The sequence below is a fragment of the Paramormyrops kingsleyae genome, chromosome 19 (assembly GCF_048594095.1).
Source record: "Paramormyrops kingsleyae isolate MSU_618 chromosome 19, PKINGS_0.4, whole genome shotgun sequence".
NCBI classification, from domain to species: Eukaryota; Metazoa; Chordata; class Actinopteri; order Osteoglossiformes; family Mormyridae; genus Paramormyrops; species Paramormyrops kingsleyae.
In genome coordinates, this window is record NC_132815.1 from 3,631,292 (window position 1) to 3,643,713 (window position 12,422).

Consider the following 12,422-nt stretch of genomic DNA (forward strand, 5'->3'; position numbering starts at 1 on the left):
ATGTAAATTCAGTTTATTTATTTCCTGTTTTCCCTGCTCGTAATAAAGAGCTTTCATCTTCAGAGCCCCTATCTGCACGCGGCGCGCGCGGAGACAGCCCCCTATCGCGTGTTTGACAGGGGGCTTTGTACTGAGCTGGAGACGCGCGCGCGATTGCCACTGGCTGCCCTGACACTCTCAGTGCATTTCAAATTAAACTCGCAGGAAACTTTATGTAACTGAAAGAGGCAGGTCATGCAAAGGTCTGATAAACAAAGTTTGCCTTGTTCTGCCTTCCAAAAGCCTGTTAAAGTGTTCCTTTTTGTAAGATAATGGAGATGTCATATGACTGCAACATTTTTCTTTCATATCCTTTTCCTTTAATAGAAGATGCGGTTTAACATAATGCCGTTTTGTTTGTTTTTTGCCATTGTGATATCGTTTTTGCATTTCATCGATATTGCATTTCAGTGTTATCTGCACAATGTCTGTCTTTGACACATTTCAGTACCAGCAGCGAGCCTGTATTTGTAATTATCTTGAACCTGTAATACAAATGAAACGTCCCATATATCTTTTGTTTCCTTCCATTTTTCCACCATCCATTATCCCTCATCCCCCATCGCAAAAATAGCATGTTAATGCGTGTGATTATGCCTAGTCGCAAGGACGACGAAAATTATGGAGAAACAATTATTACTGTATGAAAAAGCCGTCTTACTACAAAGACGGCACAGAGCGAAACGGTGCGTACTTTCATCTCTGGCAGTTTGTGTTGAATGAAAAATTTGTCATGGTCCAGCAGTCTGAAATACTGAATCCTCACCATATTGCTCAACAGGAATATACAGGTGCACTTGCTTCCTATAGGAATCACTCTCATTTAGTAGCTAGCGCAGTCATTAAAAGGATTTGCTTGAATATGAATGATTTTTCTCTGTCTCCTTCCGGCAAGCCAGAGACTATGCAACGAAATGAGGATGAAATCTTCCTAATCAACAGTTCCACAGCATAGCATCTGGCCTAGGTCAGAGAATTTAATTATTTTAAACCATTATTGGTATTGTTTTGTATTAAAAGAAAAGTTCTTACAAAGGAAGCCACTGCTGTGAGATTAATCACTTATAAAAAATATCTTTTGGGAGTATTTTCAGCTCAGACAATTAGCCACAGAGGGCATGTTTTGTCCTATTTTGAACAACAAGAGTCACAGGTATTCCTCGCACAAAGCCTATAATCATGTCCAGTCCATAATTGTCTGCAGTATGTCTGCGTTTTTATGTTAGTAATTCTAACTATTATTTTAAAGTTGCACTAATTTTCAAGTGAATGTGTTTGCATTTGAATATTTCAATATGCAACATTTCTAGAGCATTATCTCCATGGGGGCCATTGTTTTAATGCTACTCAGAAAAAGCAAGAGCAGAAATTAGCTGCACATTGCTAAAGTATGTGGCGTAGATGACAGCTGAGCATGAGCGCATACTATTGGTCAGTGTCAGTTTTGGTGGCTGTCATTCATTTCTTATTGTATAGATCAGGGGTGGGGAACCTGTTCAATGGAGGGCCGCTGTGGGTGACCTCTCGATTAGCCAATAATAAAACAGTGCTTCTCATCTGTAGTCCTTGGGACCCACTCTTATTGGCTGATTGAGAGGTCAATCCAAAAACCTGCACCCATAGAGGCCCTCCATGGATCAGGTTCCCCACCTGGTGTAGATGATGCCAAGCTTAGTAAAAACCTGGCCTTGTCCACTAGGGGGCGGTAGATGGGCACTATAGATCCACAACATATAAAGTAATGGAAGAGTTGATTTGAAGGTCAATTGAAGGGCAATTTAAACATATTTCAAGTTGCCTCTGAAACTGAACCATCTATGAACGTCAACTTGAATAAATGTTTGACTGATCTTGCTAAAAAATAAACTGAAGTTTATTTGTGATTTGTATGTGATTGGCCTTTGTACCTTATTTTATTTCATTATCGACTCCTGGTACAATTTCATGAACATAGTTAGTTGCTTTACAACAAATGCACAGCTGTGCTTAAAAGTCCAATTTGTACACAATGTAATGTTTAAAATTGACTAAGCCAAGCTAAATATCTCTGTGCGCTTTACATATCACACTGCACAAGCGATAAATCACATTTGCAAATTGAGATGTGCAAAAATAATTCTGACAGAATAACCAGCGGCTTGGTATAAGAAAAAGAAGAAAAAAAAAAAACCTGTCAGGAAGTACCGTGCTTAGAGGGACCATAATAATCACTTTTTCTGCCTCCTAGAATCAGGAAGAGGATTCGATACATTGTGATGTTTAAAAAAAAAATAGTGAAAAAAGTAAAATGTCCAAGAGACAGAGGAAATGAACTAAGCAAGATATGCAGTGTCTGCCAATAAAAGAAGACGGAAACATACGTGCTTATTTGTGACGTGAGTTGCACCATATATCTTAACGGAATTTTAATTTTGTGTTTATTTTTTTTAGCACATCCGCATAAATTTAAGCCTCTTATCAGATTTTGCAGCACACCATCATGGCTTGCATCCTGATGCCTTCACTACAGCCCACGGAAGGCACATAAAGGCCCCCGTTTACCACGCAGATAGAACCACAGCTATTTCGGAATCAATTAGGGCTGCTGCCTGCATCATCCCCTGTGTTAAGGGGATTAGCTGGTCACTTGCGTGGCGGCAGTCAGGTCTGGCTCCGCGTTCACATTCTCACAGAGGAGGGTTTTTTTATAGGAGCACAGAGGCAACTGGAGACAGTGACAGCAGCAGATGGCTTACAGTCAGAGCTGAAGCCTGTCTCTCAAGTGTACTGGTGCACTCTGGCGCAGTGGCAGCAGCAAATGTAAAATATCCCGCTTTTAAAAAAAGCACAAGTCGGGGCATCGCAGGCAACGAGGCACTGACATTAATTACAGCTGCGGCGTGTCTGTCGAAATTAAATCCTTGACAGGAGGAATTGGGAGGTTACAGTGCGCTGACACTTGTCTCCAGGATAGAAAAGATCCGGGGAAACGGGGTCGGAAGTTCACAGCTGCCCGGGAGCGTTCGGAGAGTTCAGGCTCCGCCAGCACTGGCGGAGTGATCCGGTGCCAAGGAGTCTGTGCCTCTGGAGCGGCCTGCCGGGAAGGAGCCCTCTGCGAACGCCGAGAGATAAAGACACCCTGGCATCTGCTGATAATGGAAGAGGATCCCGGCACTCGCTGCGTGGCGCGGGTCCCTCAGAGCGGTGACAGAACCGTCCCCCAGCACAACACAGGATGCTCACGTAGCTCCACGGCGAGGGAGATAATGGAGTCCCTGGATGGACCTCAGGGAATTTTTAAGGAGGCTCTGTAGCCCAAGGCTCCAGCACACTGTGTTTACACGCGTCACAGAAGGTGCTCAGCTTCCTCCCCGTTCACCTCATTTGCAGTGGCAGTGAAATGAGGCTGTCATTCATCCGCTAATCTTCCAGTCTTTTTTTCTTAACGTGAAAATAAAGGTACCTGTGACCAAATCGCAGGCATGATCTCGGCCTTAGATTATGAATCAGTACTGGAGCTTTTCTTCCAATCATTACGTCAATGTGCTGTCATTAGGCCAAATGGGAAAACACAGGCGATTGTTGCAAATGTGTATCTACTACATTTAAAGATCAAATAAATGTTTTTTCCTTGTGTAATGGTTGTATTATTTGAATTGTTTCTTTTTATGTCTTTGGCTCCTCTTGTCTGCATGTGTTAAAAGATTTATAATTATTTTGCAATCACTTGTTTTGCATATTTTGCCTGAAATCAGGTCTGCACCACACTGCCCGAAATCAACAAGACAATATTTGTGCCCTCGTTTATGGACTGTTGGCAAAGTTACTTGCCAGTTGGTACAAATGGGCAGATAACAGAGAATAGCTTTCATTTATCTTAGAAAACTGACGGCCATATCAATACTGGTTCTGGCTCCCGTTCCGTTATAGAGCCATCTAGTGGCTCGTCTTGTTGTTTTTCTTGTTCTTGTGGTAGCTGTGCCTTCTGATTAAAGAATGTTCTATTGTAGTTCTCTCCCCATAAAGCACACCCATCTGTAATTAATCTTTTTCCCATTTTCATTGTTTCACTATTACAAATTATTGTGAGTGTAAGTTAATGAGTTATTCTTTGGTATCAGAGCCTTGATTGCATTAATGATTAAGCGGCCTGGACCCCAATAGTATTGCTGTTGTACTTAATCTTTATAGGCAGCTTATTCCTTAGTGGGCACATCTATTATTTTTGTGTGCACATATGCTCACACAACTGAAATTATTCAAGTAATTTATGAAGATACTACAGACCTGTAATTTTCTTTCTAAAGTAATGCAGTATTGTATTGAATTTAAGTTTCGGTCCTATTTTCAAATGCTGCGCAGTACCAATAAACACCAACATATATATAAGTATACCAAATGAGGTCGTTTTTTTTTTTTGGAGGGGGGGGGGGTGTTGGGTACTAATCTGACTGTTTATGGGAATATGTAGCAAGGACAGAGCATTACTGAAAACCTATTTATTTGGTGACTTAACAAAAAGCAAAGGACTGGTTGGGATAATGTTCCAAAGTCTGGTTCTGGATCTGCTATGTTTCCTGCATAACAGGACATTGCACTGAAATGTGCTAGTTTAAGACCAGGCAAGTCAGAAAAGCAAAATACTGAAGATAGATTTTTAAAATTGTCACTTGTTACAGCAAAAGTGAAAAAAAACAGAACGTTGCCTTTATAACGACTGACAAACTATGCAGGATCAAATGGATGCCAGCGATGCTGCTTTTTGGCATCTGTTTGCGTATAAAACCAGCCGTACTGAAACCACTAATAATGTACTATAATTACAATGTGCTGCTGGTTGTCTGTTGGCTTCCCATTCTGTGAAAAATCACAGCGGCAAATTGCAAGGGCGAGTCCCACCAACCAAATGCCACTGGTGCCTTGCAGTGAGGGTCTGAAATCCTTCCGGGAGGCAAAATGCTCATTTCCTTGGGCTGAACATAAGGCACATAATTGTGTGTCTATTTTTAAGCAACAAAGCACAATGAGTACAATTATTAAGAATTAATATATATATCTTAATATGTACAATCAACATGTGTAGTTTATGTAGGTTTAATTATTTCATATCATATAATTTTAATTTCTGGCAAAACTATATTTAATAATTTTTTAGCACAATTTCGTATTCATTGAAAAGACCATAAGGTTCACATTTTATTTCTGGTTGCTAACAGTGACAGCAGTGATTTTATCAGTCTTCATTCCTGCCTGACTGCCCAACTGTTTTCACACAGGGTTATGATTTATTTTTTATTTTTTTAGACTAGTTTACATCTCACTCAAACTGACTAACAGCCAGTGAGTAAACAGACTGAGGCGGTAAAGCTGTCAGTGCTGCTGCCTGCTCAGGTCAACGGCAAACGCAATCCTCACCGGCAAACGCAATCCTCGCCGCACTGCGAGTTTGTCTGTCAGTGAGTCTGTCTTGGACTCAGAACTCCAGCAGCTGTGGAACTCCATGCAGATGCTTGCGGTGCATTTTACAAATAAAACTCAAACCTAGGCTGTAGGTTATCCCCCCAGGAGAAGACGCACCCTTTCCAAAAAGTCCCAAAATACAACCAAAATCCAAATATTTACTAAAAAAAACTGTCATAAATCCGAGATACGCATTTCAGTATGTGGAGCATCATACTGCATTGTGCTGCAGACCCAAAGGAACTGATACTTATATATGTCACAATAAAAGGTGGCTTCCAGGACAATGCACAAAATGGCAGACAGCTAATGCATTAAATAGTTTTGTCTTACTTGATAAAAAGAAAAAAAAATCAAGATTTGTCTAACATTTAATGATTATTTAAAAAAAAAATTTAATTTGAAATAACACATAGTCCCTGTGATGGGTTGCTGCCCCATCCTGGGTTATTCCCTGCCTTGCACCCGTAGCGTCTGGGATAGACTTTGGACTTCCCACGATCTTGAACAGTACAAACGGGTATGGAAAATGGAAGGATGGATGAATGGATGGATGGACGGACGGACAGACGGATGGATGGACGGACGATGGATGGCTGGATGGATGGATGGATGGAGGCTGCACTTAGTAGCCACTTGGTCTTATTGGTGAATGCTTCTGAGCATATGTGCATTACACTTTTTAAGCCATTTTGAAGAATCACAGCATTGCTAGCGAGTGATCATATATGACAAATAGGAAAGTAAGTCAGACTGTCTTGGACCAAAGACCAAATGACTAGACAGCTTCGAGGGAGTGCCACGTGGGAGTGATACAATGGAGTGCTACGTGGGAGTGCCACGTGAGAGTGATACATTGTAGTGTCACGTGGGAGTGATACATTGGAGTGCCACATGGGAGTGATACATTGGAGTGCCACACGGGAGTGATACATTGGAGTGTCACGTGGGAGTACTATGTGAGAGTGCCACGTGGAAATGCATCGGTGGTTCATTGCCCCAGGGAACTTCTCCAGTCTGCACCTGTAGTCCGGACGTTCTCCCCTCGTGGTGGGGGGCTTCCCCGGGGGCACTCTGCTTTTCTCCTGCTGTCAAGGCAGGGTGCCTCCCAACTGCCAGTGGTGTGTGGATGTGTGTTTCTCGTGAAGGGTGAGGCCCAGGGTGGCCCCCCGCAGTCTGTAGTCTGGGCTCCGGACTCTCCGCTTGGATAGGGCCTTTGAAGAAGGATGGATGCACATAAAGCTGTACTTTAGTTACTCTTGACATTGTCATTTTATTCATCATTTTACCACAGTATGAATTCAGGATCTTAAATGTTACCATAAATTTGGGGAAAATGTGCTACTAATATTGGGTAATGAATGAGGGGGGACCCAGACACAGTCTGCGGTGGGTTACGGAGGTTTATTCCAAACAGAAACTAAGGGAAGAAAAAAGAATAACAGGGGCTTGAGGGATCAAACAGAAGAGAGAGATGGGCTAGTAGGGAACAGGATGAGGAACACAATAACAGGCAGGGTAGCAGGGAACAGGATGAGGAACACAATAACAGGCAGGGTAGCAGAGAACAGGAGGAGGAACACAATAACAGGCAGGGTAGCAGGGAACAGGACGAGGAACACAATAACAGGCAGGGTAGCAGGGAACAGGATGAGGAACACAATAACAGGCAGGGAAGCAGGGAACAGGATGAGGAACACAATAACAGGCAGGGTAGCAGGGAACAGGATGAGGAACACAATAACAGGCAGGGTAGCAGGGAACAGGATGAGGAACACAATAACAGGCAGGGTAGCAGGGAACAGGATGAGGAACACAATAACAGGCAGGGTAGCAGGGAACAGGATGAGGAACACAATAACAGGCAGGGTAGCAGGGAACAGGATGAGGAACACAATAACAGGCAGGGTAGCAGGGAACAGGATGAGGAACACAATAACAGGCAGGGTAGCAGGGAACAGGATGAGGAATACAATAACAGGCAGGGTAGCAGGGAACAGGATGAGGAACACAATAACAGGCAGGGTAGCAGGGAACAGGATGAGGAACACAATAACAGGCAGGGTAGCAGGGAACAGGATGAGGAACACAATAACAGGCAGAGGAGACACTCGCCACACGGAGGACGACGACGACTGGACTCAGGAAGCAGGACATGCAGGTACTTTATACAGTATATGGACTAACAAGGACGTGACGAGTAACAGGAGAGCCAAGCTGGGATGGAGATGGGAAGGTCAGATAGACACATGGTGAGCATGTAATTGTGACATGTAATTACTGTAGTGACAAGTTTCTTTATATATCCTGCATTTTTGTTGCTCATATGGTTACTCTATAAAATAACTGCTATAATATATATTACTCTCTTAATCAGTGGTGCTCAAAGCCCATGCAGTGCCTTAGGCAAGCTTCTCCGCCTATACTATACCCCCAGCAAAGTTTGGCAGCCGATTTCACCGTGTCTCAGGGGGGATGCCAGCAGTGAACCTGGCCAGCAGTGAAGCACAGAAGCTTGCCAGGAGGGCGGCGCCAATGAGTTGCTGAGTTGGAACCACCTCAGGAGATGCCACCCTGGCCAATTGGCCATCATGCCCTTGCCAGGATCGGGGGGCGGGCGGCATTCCACAAAGCAGAATCTCCCAGTTAGCTGGATAACTTAAGCCAAATGTGAAAACTGTCCAAGAGGAGGAGAGATAAGTGACACCCCTTACATTAGGCTTATGTGGCTAATAAAGAAGCCCCCCCCCCACCCCGATGTCGAGGTGAGGAGCATTTAAAAGCAGGAATAAGGAGAGCGCTTTGAGAAACGCTGCGTGAAGCACATGAAGGACGCAGGAGGACGGCACCGGGACTGTGCAAAGATAAAATATTTAGAAAACAATTACTAAAGTAAACAGTTAGGATTAGTGTTGATGTATATTTTGACTTCATGAAGTTCATAGCAAGATTGCATTTGACAAATCGGGAGAGTAAAAGGGATGGATGTCAAAGCGAGGCAGTAGTTGGCATATGGGCGCTGAACTTAAGGTCATCTGGGAGAATCTTCTCATTGGGCTTCTGCTTCAATGTATCCGCTCAAAGCATTAGTGACACCCTACCCACAGGTCCAGCCTTCATCCCGTTTACCGTTACCATCCTGTCCAGCATAGGATTTTGGGAGGTTTATGATGAAAATCCATAGCAGGCAAATTAACCGGCAACAACTAAGTCGGTGAGTAGGTTGGGAGATACACAAGAGCCCTAATTTCAGAAAATAATAAAGGGCTTCTCTGCTCCATGTCAAAATGGGAATTATTAGTACAGAACGGAAAATATGCACTGATGGTTACAATGGTTGACTTCCGAGCTGCGGTTGGTACCCCTGGGTCCATTACTGCATATCCAAGCATATAAATAGATTGTGAACGATGCAATCTGTAATCATTGCTATCACTGTAATTTGCCCAAGATACCACATGTACTTCTTCCGGAATAAAGGATGGCAACAATTAAAGAGACAAACTGACATTGCTATAATAAGAATAACAACAATACAGCTTTCTTTAGAAAGGACAGAGTGTCAGGTAAAAATGGCACGTCTGGAGATATGAGCAGTTATTATAGAAATATCTCATCTGTATACAATTTATTAGAAGTAACTGAAAAAATAAAGGAAACAGTTATGGATACAGACCATATTGAAAGCAGGTGTTTCCACATAGGCATGGTTACTTACTTAATTAAGCAATTAACATTCCATCATGCTAACATTCCATCATGCTACATTCCATCATGCTAACATTCCATCATGCTATAAGTACTGTTCTGTTGGCCATTACTTTGGCTGTGATGGTTAAAAGAAAACTTCTCTTAAGAGACGGGTCTTTGCTGGGACATGTTTAGAAGGTGCTTTTGCTTGCTGATGGTACATTAGGGGTAGTGGTTAGAATCATGTTGGTATGGAAGTCTGCAGATAGACATTAAGAAACTGAGACAGATATGGATGACAGCACATACTTCATGCCTTTGATTTCAGAATTAGTTTCAGATGCAAAACAAAGCACCTGTGAATCACCCATCCATCCATCCATCCATCCATCCATCCATCCATCAATCCTCCATAACTGCTCCTCTGCAACAGGTGAGCCCAGAGCCCAGAATCATTTTACTCCAGGTGTCACTGCAATTTCAGGAAATTTCATTGGTTCATTAAGAACTTTCCCGTGAAACTTCTATTGCTCCTAAAAATGACTTTTGTAGAAGTGGTCTTCTGAGCATTGGTAAAAGAGGAATCTCGCAAACAAAAGCGCATCGAGAGCAGGAATTCAGCCCCTGGTCCTGGAGAATTAACCACTGGCCTGCCCCAAGACAAGAATAAAGCGATGGAATTTCCCCTGGAAGAATGGAGACAGAATGATCATGCTCAGGGCAAAGGCTTGATACAAGATGTTGGAGTTTTCTTTTATTTTATTTTAATTTTTTCGGCAGAATTTAATTACACATCAAATCAAAAATTTCCAATGCATAACATTTAATTGCTGCTGCCTTGGAGTGCATTTCAGAAATAGTTCCCAACCAAATAAACAGCTGAAGTAATATTTTGAAATGCCAGTGATTTTCACAGGCATGCAACAGAACAGTCTGTGCTTTCGGTTTGTCAGTAGAGGGATGTGGATAAAGGGTCTTTGCTGCCACTCCCCGTCTCGGGCGGAGGGGTAGTTTGAAAGCCACAGAACAAAGAACAACTTGCTCAGGGCTGTTATCCACGGGAAGCTGCTTCCATGCAAAGAAGCCAGGAGTGAGAGGGGTGAGAGGGAGTGAGAGGAGTGAGATGAGTGAGAGGGGTGAGAGGAGTGAGAGGGGTGAGAGGGGTGAGACGGATGAGAGGAGTGAGAGGGGTGAGAGGAGTGAGACAGATGAGAGGAGTGAGAGGGGTGAGAGGAGTGAGACGGATGAGAGGGGTGAGAGGAGTGAGACGGATGAGAGGAGTGAGACTGATGAGAGGAGTGAGAGGGGTGAGAGGAGTGAGACGGATGAGAGGAGTGAGAGGAGTGAGAGGGGTGAGAGGAGTGAGACGGATGAGAGGAGTGAGACAGATGAGAGGAGTGAGAGGGGTGAGAGGAGTGAGAGGGCCTCCTTACAGTGAATGCAAACGAAACGGCACCGAGATCAAGCCAATAACATTAAGCCTGCAAAGTAAATGATAAGTTATACAGCTTCCTATTATCCACCTGCTGATATTTCACACTGAGCAGCACCATCTCCTTAATCTATTTACATCCATGGGGAAATCTCTTAAGCTGAACAAGTGGAGCAAATTAAGGCCTGCCTCATGATCCCCTGTGTACGGGCTGCAATGCGGGAGATGCCTCTGTGGATTAGCACCAGGAACCTCGCCGTCGGACGCGTGGTTTTGTACTGGCCTCCGCTCTTCTTCATGTAAGAATATCTCCAACATCTTGATCTGTATTTTCCCAACTGTTTGTATGTTTATCACCCATCTATCCACCTGTCCTCCAGCTACTCAAAGGCTTATAAAGCCTTTTCCATGCACCAATTTGTCATTATTGTCATTCTAATAATTATTATCAGTTTTATTGTATGTTAATAATGACATCATAATTAGCTTATTATAATTACACAGATGTATCGGTGGCTTTCTGTAACTAATGGAAATACAGTGTTTTGTTTGTTTGTTTGTTTTGAAAAAAATAAAAAGGTTCATCCAGTGTGCAGCAGCCGTTGTTATCGGAGGACCCACAGCTGGATATAATTCAACTCAATTTTAATTCGTTTTCCTACAGCAGCATCAACAGCCCCTTCGCCCTGAAGCAAAGATTTAGAGCAGCTATCACACCTGGATTTAAACGGCACCGCGAACAGATATAACGGCTGCTGATGTTACGCAACTTTAAATGTAAATGTGGAAAGATGCAGTAGACAGCGGAGGAGGAGAAACAACTCTCAAGTCTGAGAAAGAGAAGCCCCCGTCCGCACAAACACGAGGAGCGTTTCTGCACCGCTTCCAGCCCGCCCCTGATGCTCAGTACTTGAGCCGGGGCGGGGGCTGGTTCAGAGATTTGACGAGGTCATGGATGTTGTGAAGGGGGCCAGTGGAAATGAACTCCAAAAAGGCAGATCTACACACTACATGGAAAGCTGCAGCGCTGCCAGAAAAATTCCGTGCAGAGCTTGATATGAGGATCCTTTTCTTATTGTGCCACCGATCTCCCTGTGGCCGCGTACGACAGCTTAGAGAACAGATCTGTACACACTGGGCCGAGACAGATGATGCTTTGACGGCAATCAGATAACCGAACTGAAGTGGCCCGGCATCCATGTCAAGTGATCAGATCGGACGTCTGTCAGGTTTAGATAATCCGCCGATTCCTTAAAAGTTATTTGCACCTTACGAGGAGGAACCGTTATCTGTAGCACGTGTAGCTGCCACTAAGACACGTACAGTGGCTCAGCCCCAAAACATAAGCAATTATGGCTTTTTCTTTAAGTACATCTTTAAGAGCTGTTACTCAGAATTAAGTATGGGGTGTGAGACTAATGTGCAGGCTGACATCTACGGTTATGAAGGTACAAATGTCATACATCCAAACTAATTTTAATGCTAATGCTAACAGTGATTAGCATCAAGCTAAAACTAATAGAGGTAATAATTGTTTAGATGTTTTATTTGTAGTCCTCACTTTTAATTTTAGTAAAAAATTGCATCTGTGCTTTTTGTCTCTGTGTTTGCTGAAGTGATCTATCCAGAACAAGCGTTGGTATATGAGGTCTCCATTCAGATTGTGGCAAAAAAAGTATAACCATTCTCTCAGTCAGTCCTGCCAGAATATTCAGGAGGAGGATAGATCCAATATTAAAGGTTCTAATTAGGCAGCTAAAGCCAAATATCTCTGAACGAAATGATGCAAGGAGGAGCGTCTACCCTCAAATGTGGGAATTAA